Raw genomic sequence first — 15880 nt, 5'->3', positions numbered from 1 at the left:
GCTTTATCTGTTTCACAAATACTAATTTTCAAGCAGATGAACCAGTTGAATAGGCAATGTCCTCTGAAGCCTTTATTAGTTCTTTATTTTTGCATAAAACATATTTGTGTATGTCATACAATACTAATTCCAATAGTGGTATTTACTAAATAGAATGCTATTGTTGGCTTCCAAGAAATTAAGGAGGAAGTGGAGAGTTTTTCTTAAATGTACAGCAGTAGAAGTAGTGCTTCTTTTCTAGAACCCAACTGTCACAAAGCCAATTTTTATTAAAAAGATCTGTAGGAGGTTTTACTAGCCTCTGAAGCATGTGTGTTAACAGCTTTTTTAAAAAAAACATGTAGCTATTGTACAATGCATGGAGCTAGAAGAAAATCATAATGGCCCAAATAACCAACAAATAACCCCTTTCCAAGAAGTAACTCTAAAGGGTGCCATTTGCTATTAAAAGCAGCAAAATACAGAATAGAAGTCAAACAAAACATATTCCCTAAAGAGAAATACTTCATGCTTCAGAATGCAGCAATTGCAGCCTGAGAGATTTAAAGCATTTTAAAATAGATTTATGTTCATGCTTAGAAGCAAATGCTTTAGAATGGCAATGATTACTGATGCAAATGATTTTCATACTGAGTATTGCAGCCTGAGACACGCAATTCTGGTAGTTGGGATATCTTTCTAATCTACTCTGGAAAAACGCTGGCAGAGAAAAGTGTAAAAGTCGTACTCTTGGGATTTTTTTTAATGCAAAAAAATGGTACAATATTCCAATTCTTCTTTAAGTTATTACTTATTCAAAGTTTTATTTAAATGCAAAAGACGATGACCATGGCTAAATCAATTCCTATGGACATTGCTGAGATCCAAATATTACAAATATTTAAATGGGTGCTTTGGTCTAGCAGAGGATTAGAAATTAAATCTTCATATACTAGTAAAATTAATTCTACTGTTCAAAACAGATCTGTTTAGAAAACCTGTTCCATTTCTGTACATGGTCTCAAAACCATGGCTTGGCCATATTTATACCACAGAACACATGCAGAAATACCAATAGTTTTTTGTATCTGCTAATAAATATAGCTGTAGAGCAATTGCCTTTCAGTTCTTTATGCTGCCATACCATTATGCTCTCGGGCAGCCCTTCCTTCTGTTGTCTGCTTCCTTAAAGCTTTAGAAATTGAGTAAAAATAGCCATAAATATTGGTGTAAAGTAGATGAAACATTATGTAACAGGAACTAACTGAATAAGTAATTAAAGTTTAATTGTGAAGAGACACTAATTAAACAAAAGTGAAAGGCAAACTTTGGTTCCTCCACTTTGCCAGGCTGCGGTGGTGAGCAGATGCTTCAAGAAGGGCACCAAAAGTCTGGGTGGTGTGTGGATAAGTGGATTATAGGGTTTCATTTCCAAGTGTTGTAGCACCCTTGTAGGAAACCCTAGTGTAAATCCCATCATATGTAAAGAATAGTCTTGTCCTTTGAGTCAGATTTGGAGGCCCCTGCATCCAGCCCAACAGAATGATCATGCAGTATAGCTGGGACAGACTTTTGTTTCCACAGTGACATATAAATAACTCTTAAAAAAATGGAAAACCAGAAAAAAATGCCAGCTTCAGAAAAAGTATGTGTGGCAACAATAATGAAAAGACTCAAATGGGATCCCAAAAAATACTGCATCAACCAGAAGAATCAGTCAATGGCCTCATGAATCATAAACTGGATTTTGAGGTATGACAGAGAGAAGATAAGTAGTACTGGAGGGACTTAATTTCCCAGTGGTTGAGGGGGATTTTACAGGTGCCTTGAGGATCACAGTGGGGAGCAGGCAGGTGATATGTCATTTCAGACTATCCTGTCTACTGCAAAAGCAGCAGGCTTTGGGACACAGACTGCAGTCCCATTCTTTTGAAGACCACATCTAATGCAGAAAGCATAAGTAGATAAGAAACAGCAATGGGTGTGTATCAGAGCTGAAAAACCATGGTTGTTGCCTGGAAGAGAGGAGAGGCTGACAGTCTGCCAGTATTAAAAGAGCTACCTGTATATCAGTAGCACCTATACTACTGTTTTATAGTAGCTGAGCAGTGAAACCCTGTTTGGAGTTTGGTTGGCATGTTCTTATAAGACTTTTTTTTTTTATAGGACTTCCAAAAGAAAATACTTCACAGATTTACCAGGACAATGTAATAGTAGTTCATGGAATCATAGAATGACTTGAGTTGGAAGGGATTTTAAAGGTCATCTAGTTCCAATTCCCCAAAGTTGTTTGGGATTCTTTTCCTTAAGGCAGAAAAGTGATGAACATGAGATATGACAAAAGCCTGTAAGGTCATGAATAGCAGTGTTGTTTTCCCAGATAAATAAATGTGAAACATCAAATAAAGGTGCCGGTTAAAACAAAAGGGGACAACTCTTTATGACATCTTTAAACCTGTAGAAATCCATGGCACAGGTTATTAAGTATTTTAAAAGCACTCAGCAGAAGATTAGAAAGTACTGCAAAAGATAAGTGTTAAAAAAAATTTTAATGATGAAGTCATGTCTTTGAACTTAGAAAGTATCAAACTGATACTTTCATGTAGTCATGTAGAATAAGATGATATGCCAAAAAACTGACATTGCATTACTACCAAAAAATTCATAAAAATAAAACTCCTTAACACCAACGTATATTAAGAAGCAGGCATTCTTTATTTGGCTGGATGGATGAGGGGATATCTCCTCTAAAATACCATGTATGCTAAGTACAGAAAAAACTCCTATTTATGTATGCATTTTACATATATATTCATTGATTTTCCTGTAATAGACACACATATGATAATAATTTCCCCAAAATCATTAACAAACATTCCCTCTTCTTTGTGCATGCATTCTGATGTCCTGAGGGTCTCTTTGGTGGTCCCTGGTGGTCAGCAACCCTTTAAAGTAATATTTAACCACCAGGTGAACTGGTAAAAACTTTGCATAACTGGACTGGTTACTCTCCAGTTCTTCTTGGTCAATGAGTTTAATTTCCAGCTGGTGCTAAACCACCACAAAATCAATCAAACAATCAAACAGAAAAACCAAAACAAAAACCCTACCCTAATTTTAATTAGGCAATAAGGATAATTTTATTTTCAGCTGCAAAGCTTATTATGAAAGGACTCAAGGTAATGACAAGTTAACAGCCCTTTACCCCACCCTCATTTCCAACCAGACAATTTAACAACCTCTGTACAAATTTCTCAGATTGAAATTTTTCTCTCTACTAACTCTGAGCCTGTCACACAACTCCATGATCCACTTGCCAATGTCTTGGTCTCAACATAACTGCAAATTCCTGGGGATATCTCATAATCCTATACTATATCTAATATTTTGCAGTCTCCTGGAAAAAAAAAACATTATTTCTCATAGAAACTTCAATACTTGACAAAAATATTCCATATGATCCAGTCACTTCAACTGTTAATAAAGTTTAGGAAAAAAATATCATTGTTTACAGCTCCAAATCATAAAAACAACTGAATTACAAAATAGTAACAAAAGCAAACATTTTCAAGTGTTCTCTTTTTTTCCTGAACACTGAAATTTTCTACAGAATAATACTGTTGAATGGTTAATCTTCCTAAAATATTTTTTTGTCTCTAGTCATAAGTACCAATCCTTACTTAGAAAATCTTAAATGAAAGTTGAATAGATCTTTTTTGAGTGAGATTTGTTTGTAACATCCCAGAACTAATTGTGCCAGGTGATCTCATGAGGAGGGATCATTTTCTGCCATTCTCTACTTTGAAAGCATAGACACAGAGAGGGGAGTTATTTCCATGTCATGGAAATATGGATTTTCCTAGTAACCTCCCTTTAAATACCCACCCCCCACAGCCTTTCCATCCATGTCTTTGGTTTGCTGATTTAGGTTTGCTGGTTGTTAGCATTATCTTTGCTTTGTAGGAGATGCATTATTTTGGTACAACTATTCAGTGCAACCTTGAGCTGTATTTCTTATTCACTAGTAAGTTAATTTGCAAACAGAAGCTTAGGAAGCTCTTATTATACAAGAGATGAATGTGGCTTTGTTGGCTTTTCTGAAGAAAGTTTACTCTGCATCTCTGCTTCATTACATGAAGGAATTTTTATCTTCATCTTCCATTTTTTCCCCTTGTTCATGATAGAGGTGTTTGATACTATTAGGCTTTTATTTGTTGCAAAACAAATTTAAAGATCAGTTTGAGTGAAAACAGCCAAAGCATGGCATGCCCTGCTCAAAGCTAAACAGATTGCTATGGCTACGGTTTTATTTAACAGGTACACTGATGCTACTTTTGCTACAGCAGTTAATTTTGTATGCTGTGCTAATTTTACATTATATCTAGGCTCTTTGGGTTCTGGCTGAATTGAAAAATTCCTGATTACAGAGTTATTGATAGTGGTGGTGTTTGGACAGGAAAGCTTAGCTACATACATAGACACAGCTCAGCTCTCACAGTGAAATGTACTATCACCTCCAGGGCTAAACTCTCTGGAAAGGGTTAATTACCCTGCCATATATTTCACCGTGTAGGCATTCATTGGTTGTTCTTGCTACTTAGAACATGGCAGGTGGAGGCAAAGGTTCCTATGGGTGATATAATTCAAAGAGTCACAAAATAATATCCAACTTTTTTAGTTCTGCAGAAGAAGCAGAACCATATCAGATTTTTATTTACTTATTTTCCAGATATTTTAAGGGAATGTGGAAATTCACTTCCCAACTTTTCTCAGTTTCTTACCTTAACATTCTTTCTCTCTCACATTCAGTCTCTTTTTTGGCAACTTTTAGTATGTGCCAAGATACTACAGATTATACAGTATTTGAGAGTAAAAAACAATCATTTATTATCTTCTATACACAGCATATTGCTAAGATTAACAGACTACTAGAGTGATCAATAGTATCTTCATCATGCAGCTGCATAGGGAAAAGTGGGCTTTTGCTGCATTTTGTAGTAGGATGACCCTCAGTGTTGCTGAATTGGTGTCTTCTAATTGATCTCCTATGCTGGGGAGGGAGGACTGAAAAGGATCTTGATGTCAGTATTTTTACCCTTGAATCTTTTTTGAGCTGGTAATTCTCACATTTTACCAGGTACTCTTTTGTCTGTGTTTTTACTTGTCTCATTTTTTTGGTTTTGAACTACAGACTTTTTCACACCTTAGCAACGGTTTTCTCAGTAAAATTGATCCAAGGTCACACAGCTGCTTTGAATTAAACTAGGCCTTTAATTAGAGACAGCTGACTTGGGCTGAGTATGGGGCTCCTTCAAAATGAACTGAGTTGGCTTTTCAGAATAATAACAGCACTGAGCCTCCAAATTATGCAATAATTCATTTGCCTAAATATGAGGGTATAATTTTCTGTGAGATGTCCTGGCATATCCACCTGGTTTCTTGAAAATCTTCAACCAACAAAAATAATATAGAAAAAGAGATAAAACTTGATTTTTTTCCTAATTAATACTTTAGAATACTGTAGTGCAAACTTTTCTCACATTAAGAGTAGATACAAGTCTTTATAGTGTTTCCAAAAGAGTTGATACTGCCTCATTGATTTGTTTAGGTCTGCTTACTCAAATTTTGCAGCAGTCTTACATTCTGAAGTAATATTTACTTTTCCCAAATTCTGCAAAAAGTTTTATTTGAATGTTATAAAATTTACTGTCAATTACCTTATGCTGTAAGTGGATGTCACATCCTTTTAATATCTTTCTTTACTGGAAGTATGAAACATGGTGGCAGCTTCTGCAGATAGAGTAGAAAAGTACTGAATGTGAAGGATAACACTCACTGAAACAAACACTTGCAATCTGAAAAAAAACCCACCTGTCCCTGTTACTTTCCATGTCAAGTGCGTGAGCTGCAAAAACTTATCTTTTGTCTGCTCAGCTGTGGAAAAGGAAGTGACAACTGCAGCATTTTACAGCTCATAACAGTGTCAGAAGCCAAGTCAGTAAAGAAAAAAAAATACAGAGGGGAAAAAAATCCCTCACAATTTGCGCTGCATTTAAGAGAAATAGGAAATAACAAGAACACATCTCTGCAGTGACAGCAAATACATGAAAATACCAACAGAAGAAAATATAAATATGTAAAGGTAAAACAGAAAACGATTCATAAAATAACATGGTTACACTGGGTGACATATGTACTCTGAAAAACATAGAGACACCTAGAAAAATAAATGTTTCTGATACCTAGGGAAAAGTTTAGGAAAATTAAGTTAGTGGAAGTTTAGATTAAGAGCTAGACAGAGATGTGGGAAGGGATAAATTCTGAAATACTTCAGTCTTTAGCTGAGTGAAAAAAACCCCAGCATTCACATATACTTCATTTTTCTGGATGTCAGTTCTTCTGGCTATGGATTATCAAGGTTTAAATAACATTTTCTGTGTTGCATAAAAGTCTTAAAGAAGTTTCTTTTATTTCTGTGCTTTTGCAGAAATTCTTGAAATGTTGTGCCCAAAACAAAAAGAACCGATCTAGGTCCTGAGGATCAATAAAGGCATTTCTGTTCATTTTAACAGGTTTGAAACCCTCATAAATTAAAATCTCTGCACTGGTAGATGGGTACATAGATGACAAAATAATAAAAAAAAAAAGCACCCATTTAAAAAATAGTTATTTGAAAGAAGATTTCTGCTATTGAAGCAATATCAGCAATTCAGTCTCTGACCTGTTGTAGTTTGGGTTGGTTTAGTTAGGGATTTTAATAAATGTTAGTTAGGTTGGTTCTCTGTACTTCTATTTCCCCCTCACAATCTGCTCCAAGCTGTCTACTACAGAAGCTCTTACACATCAATCTTGTAGCCATTCCTGGCTCTCTCACAGAAAGTTCTGTGTCAGACACCCCACCTTTGCATTCCCATTTGTCCCAGAACGCTGTACCCACCTCTGTTATGTTCCCATAAGTTGTTATGTTCTATGTCACTCCCCTGTTGTCTGTCCCTATTGGGTGAGGGGGTTTTCCACCCCTGTCCACCCACCCCCTATTTAACCCAATGCTTTCTCTGTCCCGGCACCATTTTGCCCTGCATTTATGCTGGGAATGCCGTTCCGACCACTGCTGTGGCTACGTGAGAAATTAAAGTTCTCAGGCTCGCCAGCAAAGTGTGCCTCTCTCGTCCCTTTGTTTCCTCTCAGCGTGAAGCTACCGAAGCTGCAAACTCACGCCGGAGCGCTCAGCACTAGCAGGGAGGCAAATGCCATAGCCCTGGAGCGCCCGTCCACGTGGCAACCACAGTCTCTGCAAGGGCAGCTCTAGCTGGGTGTTCCTGCTGCCTGAGGCCGTGGCAGGTGCAAACCCAATACTGACTCTTTTTACCCCAAAAAAATCTTTTGCACTATATGACCTTTGCTACTATTTTATACAGAGTCTCAGCCTGTATTAGATATAATAATTAGTTTTGAAAAAGTGGTTCATCTAATATATTATGCTTATCTGTGAGGACACTCATAGGCCTGGAATCTCTAGCCTGTAGATAAGTATAAGGATTTGAACCTGATCTGAAACTGTATAAAATGTAAGTATTAAAGAGATAGGGTAATGGGTAACATGAAGAAATGTGTTTCTGCATGTTAAGTCAGTAAAGATACAAAATTACTTTTAAAAATGCCCTTGACATCTTATCTTTCAGGGAGCTAGTGCTTGGGAATTTCTGCTTTGCTGCAGATTGACATGTATTTTCAGATGTATCAAAAGAAGATAAGCAACAGGGAACCTGGTTACTGATTATTAATAAAGATAATGAGATTATTTCATTTGATTTGCTGAGAATTGTAATAATCAGATCTATGTAAAAGCACAATATAATGGCAGCTAGATGCAAGAGCAAACTTATCTTGTCTGAATATAGAGTGCTGTTTTGCCACAGTAATACTCTAACTAATGAGAACCAACATTTATTATATAAAAAATAATCCCCTCTCCAAAAAACTGGTACATATTCTAGTAATATTCAGAAACACAAAACTTGGGATCCTCTTCCTGGAGAAGATATATGTATTTGAGTTTCATCATATATTCTGGAATATTTGAATCTTGTTACTCAAATTTGTTTGCATAAGAAATTCTTCTAGGAAAAAATAAATATAAATTTGTGCTAATAACAATTGAATGAGTAAATTCTTATGACATTTGCTATTTAAAAGCTTTGAAAGGTTAGAAGAGAAAGAGCATTTTGAATTTCTGTTATTTAATAATAAGTCTGCTTCTAATAAGCAAGTTACCTTGCAAATAGAAACCCTGCAGTTTATAGAAGTGTTATTTTTTTAACTTAGGGATCATAATGAAATTATAAAATTAAAAAGAAAAATAACTTTTACATTCTGTCTTTTGTATGGAAGAAAAGATGTTTCTTCATTAGGTAATAAAAAAAAAGTTAAAAAATAACATTGCTGCGAACAAAATGTTATGGCTTTTTGGTGAGTGTTCTTTACATAGGCTCAAGAAATAAAAGGCAACCTGATAGAAATTTGAAAAACAAGTTTTTCTTGTAATACAATTTTGCTCCTTTCTGTTGGGAAGCAATGGTTATGTCGAGCGTGAGATTGTAGATAAAGCATGATTTAAATTAAAACTGTGCTCTGGGGTGTGACTTACTTATATTGCAATAAGGTGTTGTTAGATTTTTTATGTCTCTTGTATGGGTTCTGAGTGGAAGCCAAGAAATGTGCCATTGGCTGTATGACCAGAAAAGGGAACTTGTAGGCATCATCCCATGATGATTAATACAGAATGAACTTCAGGGTTTGCTTTGAACCAAGATTGAACAACCTCCTTTCAATGAAAGGGGGCACAGGGGCAAGACAGACAGACCAGCAAAGTGAAATTAGGTGATTTCTGGCTCTAATGCTGTTAGGTCAATGGAAATTTCCATCAGATTTTGTAAATTCATGGTTCAGCCTTTAACGGGGGACCCAAAGAATTCTCAAGCTCATTCATCCAAGCTGTGTATATAAAAACGAATGTGGTTTTTTGTATGTGTAATCAAATTAGAGTGTTTTCTATTGCTCCATTGTTACTGTTTTCACCCAAAGGCACGATGACAAGTTAGACTGCACTGTCTTTTACTGACACACTAAAATAAGAATAAAATGTTATTAATGTAGCAAGATTGGTAAAATTTGTAATGTTTTTGTTTTGTTTTGTTTTGTTTTTTTTTTTTTTTTCAAAAATCTTTCCTTGAACATATTAGGAAGCGGGGAAAGTTCACAAATTACATCAGAAGACAGATGGGAAGGGAAGAAAACAACATATTGCTATTGTTCTATTATGTGAGATGGGCTGGGAGGGATTATGTCAGCTGTTAGTTCATTTAAGAAAATTGTAAAGAATTTAATTCTCGAGTGCTTCTGAGAAAAACTGCAGTTTGGAGAATCAGCCACCTACAGTGTGTGCTTAACACAGTGGTAAGCATGTTTTATGCATCTCTCCTTTGTGCCCAATGGCAGAGAATTCTTCTAGTCCTTAGCTGTAGACCTAGTCATTTCATTAAAACTTTAGAGAATTATGACAGGAGCATAATTCAGGAGCAGTAGAAGTCCCTGTCGCATGCAGTCAAATACAGTAGCTGTCGCACATATGCTCACATAAAAAGAAAGAGTACTGCACAACATCTAAAACAGCTATTCAGTTCCAGAGTAGAAACAATATCAGACATTGGGTTTTAAAAAATGAAAGCTGTAAGAACAATGCTCTCCCTAGTCCTCAAGCCATTTGCCATATGTTTTAAACTGCCTTAGACAATGAGAGAGTATGAAAAAATACTGTCAGGTGGGCAACAAACCTGTAAGAACTTTTGACATGTGGGACCACTGCCAGAAAGGTATAGCCTTTTTAAATTGCAGAAGCCACGCTTTGCAAAATGAAGATATTTAAGTATGAAGATCAATTGAAATTAAGTTCCTAAAACATTAGGTCAGTTATTGAACAAGACATTAAACATCATTCATGTGGAATGTGCAGAATTACCTTGAGAAAAGCAATTCAGAGGCAACTTGCTGTCAAACCCCAATTTCTGACTTGCAGCTTCCATGGGAAAGCTCTTGCAGCAATATAGAAGAGAGGAGGGAGCTGGTATTCAGTAATTTCTCACTCTCAGAATGAAAGCAGAGCTCTGAATCCCCAGTAAGGTACTTCAGCTTCCAAACTTCAGTCATGTTTCACACAGTGGTGTTTAACATGCCAGCTCTCAGAAAACTGGTTGTTTTGAATACTAATTTGAGTTCCTGTATTTGGTACATAGTTATGTCTAGGCACCTAGATCAGCACTGCATATTGAGTTTTGAGTACCTAGGTTTTGGATGTTGCAGTCTTAAACACCACAATGTGGTCTGTTGAATCTCCCACTGAACCATTTTTCTCTACGGATTAGAGAGAAATAGATTAGTTATATAAAGGAGTACTAGAGTATTTAAGTCATATACTGGTAAATCTGTGCTTAAGTAATGCCTGTCTTTGATATATGGAAAATACGTTAAGATCAGAATGCCTTATATATATTACAGTTCTTCTACACATACTTTGATCTTGTCTAAACTTTCAGGATCTGCTTCATAAAAAGCCATCTTCAAATTGTGTTAACCATACTTAAAATACCAGCAAAAGCAGGTCTGTTATATTTTTTTCAGTGCTTGTTTCATAGTAGAAACACATTTGAAAATATTGCCGTTGTCATAACTTATTTTTACCTCTTGCCTGTTACCTGATTCTTAAGAATTTTTCTAGGAAACACAAAATGTACCTTGTCAGCCCAAAAGAATTTGTAATGTTACTCCCTTGCTTGCAGCAGGGAGTATTCAGTAACTGGGCTTGTTTATATATATATATATATATATATATATATATATATATATCTCCTAAAAAAATACCAACCCTTTTATTATTATTTCCAGATGAAAAATAAGCATAAGTACATCATTCTCCCTTCCAAAGTATTTTAAAGGATTTTTAAGGACAGCTTATTGTAACTGCTGTTAGATTGTTACAGATACCACTATTAAGACCCTTAAATGTATATAGTTTTATCCAGAAGCATTATTTTGGTCAAAAGACTTTTTTTTTTTTTTTTGTAGTTTCAAACTACATAGCTATATAGAATGAAGTATAATTATTCTAAAAGTATTTTATGATGCTTAATATTGTATTTGCTAATGAAAACTAACTATCATTTTAGTTACTTCCTGTCTATCACTTAGGTAAAAAACAATTGGCACCAAATATAGTAAGTTACTACAAGATAAATCTCCCAAGCTCATCTGTACAGTTGCACTTTCTGTTCTCAGCTGTGGCAGATTCTAGTGTTTAACTTAGCATTAAAATAAAAACCTACCTCTTTCATCCTACTTGACATCTTTTCAAGGTTTAACCTGGCAGGTAGCTAAACAACACACAGTCGTTTGCTCTCCTCCCCAGTAGGATGGGGGAACTGTGGGGAAAAAAGGAAAGATTTGAGGGAAGAGATAAAGACTTTTTGAAAAGGACCACATCTGAAGGGAAAGAAATAACATTAATATTGATAGATGAAATAGAATATCCAAAAAGATGCACAGTGCAATTGTTCACCACCCACCAAATGATGCTCAGCCAGTTCTTGAGCAGCAATCCCTAGACAGCTTTCTCCCCAGGTTATGTGCTAAGCACAACACCATTTAGTACAGAATATCCCTTTGGTCAGTGGGAACCAGCTGTTCTGGCTCTGTCTCCTTCCAGCTTCTTGTGGTCCCCAGGCCTTTTATGTGGTGGAGTGGTGTACGGAGTACAAAAGTTCTTGCCTTAATGTAAGCATCACTTAACTAAAACTAAAACATCAGTGTGTTATCAACACTATTCTCATCCTCAGTCTAAAACTCAACATCTTACTTTACTCTATCCCAGCTTAAATCAGAATAAATCTAATTTTGCATAAGACAAAAATCAAAACTGCACTGTTCCTGCATGTTCTCAGGGAATTATATAGATGTTGTGACTGCAAAACATTGCAGTTTTAGGAGTAACTCAAAATTCTAGGAGTTGTAATCCAGAGCAAGATCTCCAAGGGTCTGCTTGTGGAAAAATTAGTGCTTGCGGTGGTGATCATGCTTTCTTAAATAGAAAGAATTTTTTTTTTTTTTTTTTTTTTTTTTTTTTGTTAAAAGAACAAGTCAGGATGAGAATTTCAACTGTTTTTCTTGGTATAAAAAGCTTCACAAATGATCTGGAGCTTACAGGAACACTTTCAATAACTTTTTACACAAAATGGACAAAACCACTGTATCAAGCTATTTCTCCTTGACTGGTTGGTTTTACAATGTTTTTGGTATGATATTGCAAAATACTGTTTTTCAGCTTATATGTTATACACATGTTCCTGCAGAATCTAGGTATATATATACTACTATTGCAGACAGCAACAAGTGTATGCAGAGCAATTGAGCAGGAAACATCTATTATACAGTATAGGCACTGTATTTTCGGTAGCTAACTGCTGCTTATCTACTTAGCAATAACACTTTGACACTAATAAATAAAAGATTTTCATGCATCAAAATGTTGCTTGATTAACCAGATTGTTTAATTGTCAGGTCACTCTCTGAACCTTTTGTGGACAGTCTTCAGTTGACTCTTTTTTATAAAGCCTGAGGGTAGTTAAATCCAGGAATGGCTCCTATTCCTGGATTAGGAGGAAAACATGTTCAAGGATTGGCTTCCTTCACTCCACATATATCTCTGACTTTCACACAAAGAGCTTTGTACCCTGTACTACCACTACTTGTCCTTCTGAAACAAAGAAAATATGAAATGTGCTTAGTTTCACACCACAAAGGACACAGTCAGCTGAGCTTTTCCAGTTTTTAAAGCATTTTGACTAGGGGGAAAAAAGTGTTCTGGTTTGAAAGCAAAACCAGTGAGAGACTTTAAGTCAGAAATACAACTTATTGGGAAAAGGGAAAAGAACCAAAATACATGCAATAATACAAAAGGAAGACCACTGACAAAGTCAGAATACAGCCTGACACCCTTTAGCCAGTGTGTTGGTAGCAGTCCAAATTGGAATGGCTGCAGTCCTCTTGGAGTGGCAAATGTGGTTTCTGTTGGAGCAATGGTGCTGTAGAAAAGATGTAGTCATCCAGTGGAAACCCCAGCTGTGTCCTCTTGGAAATCTGTGGGAAGGCTGCCTTTCTGTCCAAAAAGCCCAGAATATATCTAGGTGGGAGTGCTTAGCTCCTCCCCCTGGGCGGAGCATCTCACAATGTGCTGATGCCATTCTGAGTCATGTGGTGGGTCCTTAATCACCTGTTAAACAGAAATGGCTCCTGGAGGGCATTATCTGTGAGTCATGTGGCAAGACATTAAAGGGCCCATTAACAGGATATAAGGAAAACTGCCCCGAAGACAACTGCTACACAGATGGCAATAGAAAACATCCTACTTCTCAATCTTGGACAAAAAGCAAATGAAAAACAGAAATAAAAAAATTCTGGGAAAATAATTCTATCTAAAAATCTGCAATCTGCTATACTGGGAACTGGCCTTAACAGGGGTGGAAATACTGTTCTGTTTATCAATATACATAGCTTCAGTGCTATCATGAGCTTTCCTTTCATCTGGCTAGCAATGAAAATTAGTGATAGTCATTCTTACCCATAACGCAACCATAATTTTTGTGCTTTCAGTAGAAAGAAATAAATATAATACAACTAAAGCAGTCATCTGTTACTTTTTTATTTTCCTAAAATTGTGCCAAACACACTACAGTATGCTATGGTATATATTATACTACCTGAGCTATAATTCTTCCTTTTCCTGGAAAGGTATTTTGCTTATTTAGACTTTTTTCCTGTCTGTATATAAAGACAGTAGTAGATTGCAAAAAATACAGTGTAAATTAATTTTTTCTTTGAAAGGGTTTCTCTTTAGTTAGTGTTGGGGAAGATGAAATAGGAAAACCTTATAAATATGATTGCCTGGCAAAAGATTTGGAAAATACAGACATTGAGATGAGAACTAGATTTGAAATAACAAACCTTGACTACTGAATAACTAGAAAACAATAGTATAGCCAGGTTGAAAGCAATCCCCCCTTCTGATTAAACAATGCCCTTTACCTGCAGATAGGTCCAAGGGTCAAATGGAATGCTCTGTCTCACCCCCCAATGTATGGTTCATCCCACACCCTTAACCCTCCCCTGAAGTATCAGGTATCTATGACCCCATTGGCCCAAGTCCTGTTCCAGCCCACCTTGAAGTCCCCTGACAAGGTGTTCCCGAGGGACCGGACACTCTCTTGGATCTTCCCCTGGGACCCTCACCTGGAACCCTCCCTCTCTCTCCCTCTCCCTCTCCCTCTCTCCCTGGGCCTGCCACGAGTTGTGCCTGGCAACTCCAAGCAGGGCCTTTCCCCCTTTTAATAAACCACATTATCTAAGACCTGACTTCAGAGATCTCTCATCCATCCAAACCGTCCTGGAGACCCACGCTCGCTACAAGTTAGCTTTTTAAATGTTGGTCTACTGGTCTTGTAAAGACCATTCCTTGTTGCAATCATATTTAATTCTTTTCAGTGTGATAGGCTGACTTATCTTTTGTAGCTACATTACTAAATTCAACTTTTATGTCTGCAGTAGCTGTAGCTTAGTTAGAGATGCATACACTTGACTATAGAATGATTGTTCATCAATTCAGTCATCTTGGTGTTTGAACTGAAGACATCTTGTAGATTTTCAAAGTGGAAAAGTAGAAAGACTTGCAATATATGGCTCAAACTTGCTAAGCAGTGTAAGGCTTACAAGAAAATAATAGATCAGAAGAAGTGGAAAAGCTGGTTTTATGTAGTCAATATTTCCTTCACATTGGTTTTGCTCTGTACTGTTGCCTCAAGTCCTTCAAAATATGCTGAAGGGAAGGGAAAAAAAAGCAGTTTGACATCTGAGAGAAATAAAAGAAAGGGAAAGGTTGGGTTGGTTTAGTCAGGGGTTTTATTAATGTTAGTTAAGTATGTTGCTTGTACCCCTATCTTTCCCTCACAGTGGTTTGCTCCAGGTTGGTTACCATGAGAGCTCACCTGTCAATCGTCTCACTCTTCCCAGGGTCTCTCCTTACATGGTTTTGTCAATCATGGGTTGTCACTCCCTGTTAGGGTGTCAACCTTGTAACCACTCCTTAATTCTTCATGAAAGTTCCGTGTCAATCACCCTATCTTTGTATTCCTATTTGTCCCAGAACGCTGTACCCACCTGGTTTATATCACCATTGGTTGTGAAATCCTACCTTGGTTTAACACCATAGGGCGAGGCAGGTTTCCACCCTGTCCACCCACTCCCTATTTAATCTGATGCAATCTATTTTTTGGGGCCATTTTGCCTTAGAATGATCTGAGAGCCATTCGCTCAGACCACGCATGGGGGAATAAAAGTTCTCACTTTTGCGGGCAAAGTGTCCTCTCTTCCCTTTGTTTTCTTTCAGCATCCAGCCACCAAAGCTGCTAACCCACACCAAGATACACCGCAACCCCAGAGTACCCGTAAACGTAGCGGCAACAGCCTCGCAAAGAAGTGCTAGCCGGTGCTTTAGCTGCATGAGGCCATAACGAGAAACGTCGCAGATGAGGAAAATAGGAGGGAGGGGGACAAGGGAGGAGGGAAAAGAGACAGACATGCGTGTATGTATCTATTCAGGTTTTTTCAAAAATACGCTAAAGTTCTAAGACAAATATTTCCTTGGAAGCTGAAGTTTATAGCTCCTTTAACAAAATTATTTTTGCCCTTTTTAGCAAAGATGTGGAAACTAGAAAGTAGAGTGCATTTTATATAGAATTATACAGGCATCAACTAATAAACTGAGGAAAAATTAAAAAAAAAAATATGAATATACCTC

The sequence above is a fragment of the Anomalospiza imberbis genome, chromosome 2 (genome assembly GCF_031753505.1).
Source record: "Anomalospiza imberbis isolate Cuckoo-Finch-1a 21T00152 chromosome 2, ASM3175350v1, whole genome shotgun sequence".
Classification (NCBI taxonomy): domain Eukaryota; kingdom Metazoa; phylum Chordata; class Aves; order Passeriformes; family Viduidae; genus Anomalospiza; species Anomalospiza imberbis.
The sequence above is the reverse complement of the archived record's forward strand: the minus strand, read 5'-3'. Positions refer to the sequence as shown.